This window comes from Dermacentor silvarum, chromosome 4 (assembly GCF_013339745.2).
Source record: "Dermacentor silvarum isolate Dsil-2018 chromosome 4, BIME_Dsil_1.4, whole genome shotgun sequence".
NCBI classification, from domain to species: Eukaryota; Metazoa; Arthropoda; class Arachnida; order Ixodida; family Ixodidae; genus Dermacentor; species Dermacentor silvarum.
In genome coordinates this window covers 220,269,715-220,279,011 of record NC_051157.2, presented here as the reverse complement: position 1 = coordinate 220,279,011, position 9,297 = coordinate 220,269,715, and the positions used below count along the sequence as shown (strand labels likewise).

General features: G+C 56.4%; 2 non-coding genes across 2 annotated transcripts; both read left to right on the top strand.

Moving 5' to 3' along the window:
* Positions 1 to 4,778: 4,778 nt before the first annotated feature.
* Positions 4,779 to 6,593, top strand: LOC119451218 (small subunit ribosomal RNA). Its single transcript, XR_005191744.1, has one exon. It is a non-coding gene; the product is annotated as a small subunit ribosomal RNA (ribosomal RNA).
* A 1,686-nt stretch (positions 6,594 to 8,279) lies between these two features.
* On the top strand, positions 8,280 to 8,432 carry LOC119451079 (5.8S ribosomal RNA). The gene has a single exon (XR_005191649.1). It is a non-coding gene; the product is annotated as a 5.8S ribosomal RNA (ribosomal RNA).
* The last annotated feature ends 865 nt before the right edge of the window (positions 8,433 to 9,297 follow it).

Sequence of the window (9,297 nt, the reverse complement as noted above, 5' to 3'; positions counted from 1 at the left end):
AATATCAGCGGTGGCCAGTGACTGTTGATTGGATGCGAAAACACGTTACCGCCATCTATCTACGGAAATAGCAAGCGCGAAGTCCGTCGCCATTGCGTAAAAAACCTAGACGGCGCAAGGTAACACTCGATTTCATGATGACAGTGGCGGCCGGGAATAAAAACAGCTCGAACCTCTTGGCAAGAAATACAAAAAAAGAAGAAACAAAAAGTGGCTTGCTTTATTAAACCTTGTCTCTGACAGTGAATAAACAGCAAAGCAGTTACAACTAAACTGAGAAAAAAAAAGACAGCTAACAAAAGCAAGTACACAAAGAAACAAACCAGCCGTGTTTGCTCAGTAGGTATAGCGTTTGGCTAGTGAGCGCGAGGTCATGGGATCGAATCCCAGCCACGGCAGCCGCTTTTCGATGGGGGCGAAATGAAAAAAAAAAATAAATAAATAAACCGTGCACTAAGGTTTAGGAGCACGTTTAAGAACCCCATATAGTCTAATTTATTTCGGAGTTGTCCACTACGGCGTGCATCATAATCAGACCGCGGTTTTGGCACGCAAAACCCCAGTATTATCTGTTTTTTTTTTTTTTTTTTACGCAAAGAAACAGGTGTGTTTGCATTGAAATGCACCCGGAAAAGCGTTTGTTCCAATTACGCGCAGCAAGGACACTTTTTGATGGGGAAGGCAGATGGCTGGAAGGTGCACGTCCTCATCGTTTCTAAACAATTTCTTAACAAAATTGGTCTCACTGTCCCTCCAATAATACCAAGTGGCTCGAGGCTTCGTATTGCATATTAACTGAAAGAATTACACTCACATTAAATGCCGCAAGAGGACCAAGCGGGGCACTTGCTTCGCGCAGATGCATTCACACAAATTTTATAGCTACAGCCCGCCTGCAGCTACAAAATCCGAAATCGCATCAGCAGGGGCGGGAAGCGCAAGCAGCGTTTCACGCAAATTTGAAGCATAAATCGCAGCGCTACCGAGGCCAAAGTGGTGTATCAATTCGGACGGACGCTTTCCAGAACGCTAGTAGCCGTTCAAACAGGGCGCACAGTTAAGAGATGGCGCTGACAAAGCGGCGAGCGCCCGTGTTGACAAAGTCCGAAACTGCGTCAGCCGGGGCGGCGCGCGCAAGCGACGTTCAGCGCAACTTTTCCGTGGAAATACCGAAAGCGGCTCGCACGTTTGCCTTGTATCGGTGAGCTGGGGCACCGTGGTGCACGCGAGAGGTGGAAACACGGCTTGAAAAGCAAAAATGAGGAATTTCTTTCGGCGCTAACTGCCGCCGGCGGTCACGAGTACGGCCCCATGGAGGTCTGGGTACTTATCGCTGCTATTATAAGAGGTATGCAACCCCGGCCGACATCGTACCACTTTTCAATTTGTGGTGTCCGGGTGCGTTTTGTGCGATTCACGCACTGCGGCGACGTCGGGAATTGCGCCGACGAGTACGCGACCGCTCGCAGAGACAAAGTCCGAAAGCTCGTCAGCCGGGGCGGCGCGCGCAAGCGACGTTCAGCGCAACTTTTCCGTGGAAATACCGAAAGCGGCTCGCACGTTTGCCTTGTATCGGTGAGCTGGGGCACCGTGGTGCACGCGAGAGGTGGAAAGACGGCTTGAAAAGCAAAAATGAGGAATTTCTTTCGGCGCTAACTGCCGCCGGCGGTCACGAGTACGGCCCCATGGAGGTCTGGGTACTTATCGCTGCTATTATATAGAGGTATGCAGCCCCGGCCGACATCGTACCACTTTTCAATTTGTGGTGTCCGGGTGCGTTTTGTGCGATTCACGCACTGCGGCGACGTCGGGAATTGCGCCGACGAGTACGCGACCGCTCGCAGAGACAAAGTCCGAAAGCTCGTCAGCCGGGGCGGCGCGCGCAAGCGACGTTCAGCGCAACTTTTCCGTGGAAATACCGAAAGCGGCTCGCACGTTTGCCTTGTATCGGTGAGCTGGGGCACCGTGGTGCACGCGAGAGGTGGAAAGACGGCTTGAAAAGCAAAAATGAGGAATTTCTTTCGGCGCTAACTGCCGCCGGCGGTCACGAGTACGGCCCCATGGAGGTCTGGGTACTTATCGCTGCTATTATATAGAGGTATGCAACCCCGGCCGACATCGTACCACTTTTCAATTTGTGGTGTCCGGGTGCGTTTTGTGCGATTCACGCACTGCGGCGACGTCGGGAATTGCGCCGACGAGTACGCGACCGCTCGCAGAGACAAAGTCCGAAAGCTCGTCAGCCGGGGCGGCGCGCGCAAGCGACGTTCAGCGCAACTTTTCCGTGGAAATACCGAAAGCGGCTCGCACGTTTGCCTTGTATCGGTGAGCTGGGGCACCGTGGTGCACGCGAGAGGTGGAAAGACGGCTTGAAAAGCAGAAAATGAGGAATTTCTTTCGGCGCTAACTGCCGCCGGCGGCCACGAGTACGGCCCCATGGAGGTCTGGGTACTTATCGCTGCTATTATATAGAGGTATGCGGCCCCGGCCGACATCGTACCACTTTTCAATTTGTGGTGTCCGGGTGCGTTTTGTGCGATTCACGCACTGCGGCGACGTCGGGAATTGCGCCGACGAGTACGCGACCGCTCGCAGAGACAAAGTCCGAAAGCTCGTCAGCCGGGGCGGCGCGCGCAAGCGACGTTCAGCGCAACTTTTCCGTGGAAATACCGAAAGCGGCTCGCACGTTTGCCTTGTATCGGTGAGCTGGGGCACCGTGGTGCACGCGAGAGGTGGAAAGACGGCTTAAAAAGAGAAAATGAGGAATTTCTTTCGGCGCTAACTGCCACCGGCGGCCACGAGTACGGCCCCATGGAGGTCTGGGTACTTATCGCTGCTATTATATAGAGGTATGCGGCCCCGGCCGACATCGTACCACTTTTCAATTTGTGGTGTCCGGGTGCGTTTTGTGCGATTCACGCACTGCGGCGACGTCGGGAATTGCGCCGACGAGTACGCGACCGCTCGCAGAGACAAAGTCCGAAAGCTCGTCAGCCGGGGCGGCGCGCGCAAGCGACGTTCAGCGCAACTTTTCCGTGGAAATACCGAAAGCGGCTCGCACGTTTGCCTTGTATCGGTGAGCTGGGGCACCGTGGTGCACGCGAGAGGCAGAAACACGGCTTGAAAAGCAAAAATGAGGAATTTCTTTCGGCGCTAACTGCCGCCGGCGGCCACGAGTACGGCCCCATGGAGGTCTGGGTACTTATCGCTGCTATTATATAGAGGTATGCGGCCCCGGCCGACATCGTACCACTTTTCAATTTGTGGTGTCCGGGTGCGTTTTGTGCGATTCACGCACTGCGGCGACGTCGGGAATTGCGCCGACGAGTACGCGACCGCTCGCAGAGACAAAGTCCGAAAGCTCGTCAGCCGGGGCGGCGCGCGCAAGCGACGTTCAGCGCAACTTTTCCGTGGAAATACCGAAAGCGGCTCGCACGTTTGCCTTGTATCGGTGAGCTGGGGCACCGTGGTGCACGCGAGAGGTGGAAACACGGCTTGAAAAGCAAAAATGAGGAATTTCTTTCGGCGCTAACTGCCGCCGGCGGCCACGAGTACGGCCCCATGGAGGTCTGGGTACTTATCGCTGCTATTATATAGAGGTATGCGGCCCCGGCCGACATCGTACCACTTTTCAATTTGTGGTGTCCGGGTGCGTTTTGTGCGATTCACGCACTGCGGCGACGTCGGGAATTGCGCCGACGAGTACGCGACCGCTCGCAGAGACAAAGTCCGAAACCGCGTCAGCCGGGGCGGCGCGCGCAAGCCACGTTCAGCGCAACTTTTCCGTGGAAATACCGAAAGCGGCTCGCACGTTTGCCTTGAATCGGTGAGCTGGGGCACCGTGGTGCACGCGAGAGGTGGAAATACGCCGACGAGTACGCAAGCCACCGTCCAAAACAACGGTCATGGAGCACAGCACCGTGCGTGGCACAACGTTTGCAGAGAAAGTGCGGCAGCGGAAAGCTCGTTCGCCGTGAAAGTCAGCACAGGATGCGCGGTGGTTCAGGCACGTGAATATTCGCGAAGCCGTACTCGCCGCTGGCGAAACATTGACGATCACGACCCTCTTGCGCGGTGTTGGTTTTCACGACTTCGGCCCTGTGCAGCCGACGTAAACTTTCAAAGTTCGTCAAGGTGCGGCACGATTTCCGCCAAATCCCCGTCGAAAATGCCACGAGTACGGCCCCATGGAGGTCTGGGTACTTATCGCTGCTATTATATGGGGGTTGGAGTGCAGTCGCCCCCCGAGTGCGTGCGACCTGGGTGTCTGATATGCGGCGGGCTCCGTGCCCGTCAAGCGTGTCCCCGGAGCCTCTCCCGTGGATCCCTCGGCAATCGTCTGCAGCCTCATCCGCTTGATGCGTTAGGGGCTGGTTGTCGGACGACGCCGTATCCACGATATCGAGGTGTGTTCCGCATCGTCCTCGGACGAGTCAAATAAGAAAGCGCCGAAGGCGCGGGCGTGACCCGTCGCTTGGCGGCTTTGCCGTCTCGGCTACGTTGCAAGCGCCGATCGGTCCACCAGTGCTGCGGGCTGATGGCAAATCCCGCAAGCCGTGACCGAGTCGACGCAACGAATCTATCGAGAGTGTGCGTGCTTCTTGCCGCGTGGCGATACCCAGCCCTGCGGGGAGGGCGCCGTAGCGAGCTCGAACGCCGTCATCTCGGACTGTGCAAAGAGGTGGGCTTTGCAAAAACGAAGCGTGCTGAGGCGCCTGAAGGTGGCCTCGGCGTCGCAACAACGGCGTCCGGCATGGCTGGACGCGCAGTTGAACGATTACCTGGTTGATCCTGCCAGTAATCATATGCTTGTCTCAAAGATTAAGCCATGCATGTCTAAGTACATGCCGAAATAAGGCGAAACCGCGAATGGCTCATTAAATCAGTTATGGTTCCTTAGATCGTTTCTTCCTACTTGGATAACTGTGGCAATTCTAGAGCTAATACATGCAGTGAGCCTGAAGCCCTTTGGGCGACGGGTGCTTTTATTAGACCAAGATCGATCGGGTTTCGGCCCGTATTGTGTGGTGACTCTGGATAACTTTGTGCTGATCGCATGGCCACGAGCCGGCGACGTTTCTTTCAAGTGTCTGCCTTATCAACTTTCGATGGTAGGTTACTTGCTTACCATGGTTGTTACGGGTAACGGAGAATCAGGGTTCGATTCCGGAGAGGGAGCCTGAGAAACGGCTACCACATCCAAGGAAGGCAGCAGGCGCGCAAATTACCCACTCCCGGCACGGGGAGGTAGTGACGAAAAATAACAATACGGGACTCTTTTGAGGCCCCGTAATTGAAATGAGTACACTCTAAATCCTTTAACGAGGATCAATTGGAGGGCAAGTCTGGTGCCAGCAGCCGCGGTAATTCCAGCTCCAATAGCGTATACTAAAGCTGCTGCGGTTAAAAAGCTCGTAGTTGGATCTCAGTTCCAGACGAGTAGTGCATCTACCCGATGCGACGGCTCGGACTGAACATCATGCCGGTCCTTTCTTGGTGCACTTCATTGTGTGCCTCGAGAAGGCCGGTGCTTTTACTTTGAAAAAATTAGAGTGCTCAACGCAGGCGAGTCGCCTGAATAAACTTGCATGGAATAATAGAACAAGACCTCGTTTCTGTTCTGTTGGTTTTTGGAATACGAGGTAATGATTAAGAGGGACAGACGGGGGCATTCGTATTGCGGCGCTAGAGGTGAAATTCTTGGACCGTCGCAAGACGAACTACTGCGAAAGCATTTGCCAAGAATGTTTTCTTTGATCAAGAACGAAAGTCAGAGGTTCGAAGGCGATCAGATACCGCCCTAGTTCTGACCATAAACGATGCCAACCAGCGATCCGCCTGAGTTACTCAAATGACTCGGCGGGCAGCTTCCGGGAAACCAAAGTATTTGGGTTCCGGGGGAAGTATGGTTGCAAAGCTGAAACTTAAAGGAATTGACGGAAGGGCACCACCAGGAGTGGAGCCTGCGGCTTAATTTGACTCAACACGGGAAAACTTACCCGGCCCGGACACTGGGAGGATTGACAGATTGAGAGCTCTTTCTTGATTCGGTGGATGGTGGTGCATGGCCGTTCTTAGTTGGTGGAGCGATTTGTCTGGTTAATTCCGATAACGAACGAGACTCTAGCCTATTAAATAGGTGCGGGGTTCCCAGCACCTTACAACCTTCTTAGAGGGACAAGCGGCTCCTAGCCGCACGAAACAGAGCAATAACAGGTCTGTGATGCCCTTAGATGTCCGGGGCCGCACGCGCGCTACACTGAAGGAAGCAGCGTGTCTTTATCCCTGTCTGAAAAGACTGGGTAACCCGTGGAACTTCTTTCGTGATTGGGATAGGGGCTTGCAATTGTTCCCCTTGAACGAGGAATTCCCAGTAAGCGCGAGTCATAAGCTCGCGTTGATTACGTCCCTGCCCTTTGTACACACCGCCCGTCGCTACTACCGATTGAATGATTTAGTGAGGTCTTCGGACCGATGTCCGGCGCGGCCTTTCGGTTGCGCCGGTCTGTTGGAAAGATGACCAAACTTGATCATTTAGAGGAAGTAAAAGTCGTAACAAGGTTTCCGTAGGTGAACCTGCGGAAGGATCATTACCGGACTGTGAAGGGTGACGATCGTTTCTGCCCCGTGTGGGTGGAGCGGCTCGCTGCGCCCGACGCTTTCCGCCGCTGTCCCCGCTTGGACGCGGGGACGGCTATACCCGAACATGCGCGGGGACTGCCTGAATTCTGAGGGGCGCCCCGTGCCCAATTTGTTGCGCCCAGCGGGCGGCGGCTGCAACCTTGGACGGTTGGCTTGGCCGCGCCCGTGGGTACAAACGGCGTAACGCACTTTCATGGGTGGGCTTTCAGTCCGCCTCGACGCTCATGCGCGGAATGGGAGTAAGACGACCCGACAAAGCTTTGCCCAGTACGAGAGGAACGGTAGAGGTCGGTCAAGGAACTGGCGGTCGAGAGCTAAAGCTGCCTGCCATCCATCATTCATAGTTGGAACTGCGGTGCAAGCGCTCTCCCGTCCTCCGCGGCAAACGCCGCCGAGTCTGAAAAGGCTGGCGGCTGCCGGTCGCTTCCTGCGGCGAGTATGGAGTAACGACCCGACTATGTTGCTGCCCAAGTACTGAAGGAACGGCGCGGCATTCGGTCGGTCATGGAACTGGCGGTACGAGGGTGTGGCTGCCAAGTACAATAGGAACCGTGGCCCATAACGCCCTCCCGTCCTCCGCGGCAAGTGCCACCGAGCCCGACAGGGCCGGAGGCTGCCGGTCGGCTCCTGCTCGTGACGCGCGAGATGTCGAGATCGCGGTTGAATGCGACGACGTTGGCAGGCTATTCGCCCGCCGCCGAGGGAAAGGCGGCGCTGCTGCGAAGTACGAGAGGAAACGCGGCTTTGCTACGTCGGACGCGTTCCGCGGTTAACGGACTTGTGCGCTTTGGGAAGGCGCCGCACGTCGAAAGAGGATTTACGGACAGACGAGGGACTGAAGTCTCGAAACTTGAACGCACTTGCGGCCAGGCTCTTGCTGGCTTCGTCTTCCGCCTCGAGTAGAATTGTTGCGGCTCCGGCGCCGAAAGCTGTCCCTGGCACTGGCCGAGTGGTTTTGGAGAGCCGCGCGAGTACGCGCGCCGGGCTCTTGTCCGTCGTCTCAAGTAGACTGTCGGATCAGCAGCGGGTGTGCTGCGGCAATCCGCCGATGCGAAAGCGTGTTTGTGTGTTAGGGACATTGTGGTCAATTTGAGTACCCTTCTGATGACTAAAAGCGAGACACGTCGATGGGGGCGAGACCCCACCCGTGGCCGTGTCGCCGTGAAAGACTCCACAGCTGCTCGTGCCCCCTCATGGCCTTGCGGCTTTTTTCCAATTTTCGTGGAGCAATGTGAACGTGCACACGTAGCACACGGGTCCGGTGGGTGGTGGGCAGGGAAAACCGGCTTCGAGTGCTCGCAAAAAAGAAAAAGACGTGGTAAGGGGAGCCACGCCCCCGCGGGTGTGTAGCCGTGAGCGGCTCCACTGCATCTTGGTCCTACATCTGATCCTGGTGCATACAGAGTGGAGGCTTACGTGCACACAAAGGCTCGCGGGGTTTAGCTGGAAACGCAACACGCAAGTAGCAGGGTGTGGTGCGCCTATATGCTACCAGCTGTCTGAGACGCGGCTGTCGAAAGAGCGCGCAGACTCGAGGAGCGCGCGCAGAAAGGTGCCCTTCGAAACCACACACAGGGAGACGCCACGTGCCTAAAACCCTGGTTGTACTGTACGGAATTGAACAAACTACTTTTCACGACTCTAAGCGGTGGATCACTCGGTTCTCGGGTCGATGAAGAACGCAGCCAGCTGCGAGACTTGGTGTGAATTGCAGGACACACTGAGCACTGATTCTTTGAACGCACATTGCGGCCTTGGGTCTTCCCTTGGCTTCGTCTGTCTGAGGGTCGGATCACATATCAAGAGAGCCTTCGGCGCACAAGGGAACGTGCGTCCGTCGACTCGTTTTGACCGCGTCGGCATCACGGACAGTACGTTGAGTGCTGAAGCCACGCGCCAGCGGCCTCACGTGAGGGAGACGGTGGCGAACTGAACTGTTGTGCCAAAACTTCGCAGAGACGGAAACGAGGCATTGTACTACTGCAGCGCGGCTAGTGCGCGCCTCCGAAGAGACCGCCGCAGGATGGAGTCGGACACCTGCAGGGAAAGTGCGGTCTGAATCGCGAGGCGCAAACGTCTGTTGCGACAGCAGTAGCGCGCACGTTTGCGAGAGAGTCGGAAGCTTGCGTGCACGGACAAACGCGGGAAGCAAATGCCGGCCGATTCCCGCGCCGTGCGCTAAGCGAGCGTGATCGCACGTTGCGTTGTTTGCCTTCGGAGTACGTCGAGCTCTTGCAAAAAGGTCACTCGTCCGCGTCACCGCACGGGTGCAGGCGCCCTAGTCTGGGTTTCGTCGCAGGAATAGGAATCGGAAAAAATTCTTGCGCGGAACGGGGAGGACAAGGGTGCGCCCCGAAGCGGTAGTGATGCGGTTACGCGAGTGCGCCGTCTGCGAGCGCGAAGAAAACTGCACGACGGAATAGTCGCCGCGAAGCGGAAAATGTCTCCTTCGAAAGCGTGGGTTTGCCCGTTGGCGGGGCTGAAGCGTTCCGTCGTAGTCCGCCGTCGGTCCAAGTGCTTCGCAGTCTCTGCCCCGAAAAGACTGGGCCACTCCAGTTGGGGCAGGGGCGACGCCACACGAGACGATGCCCTCTGCCAGGCTACGAGTCCGTCCTGCGGCGCCCGCTGAAGCGGCGCGCTGCGTGGGCGGCATGC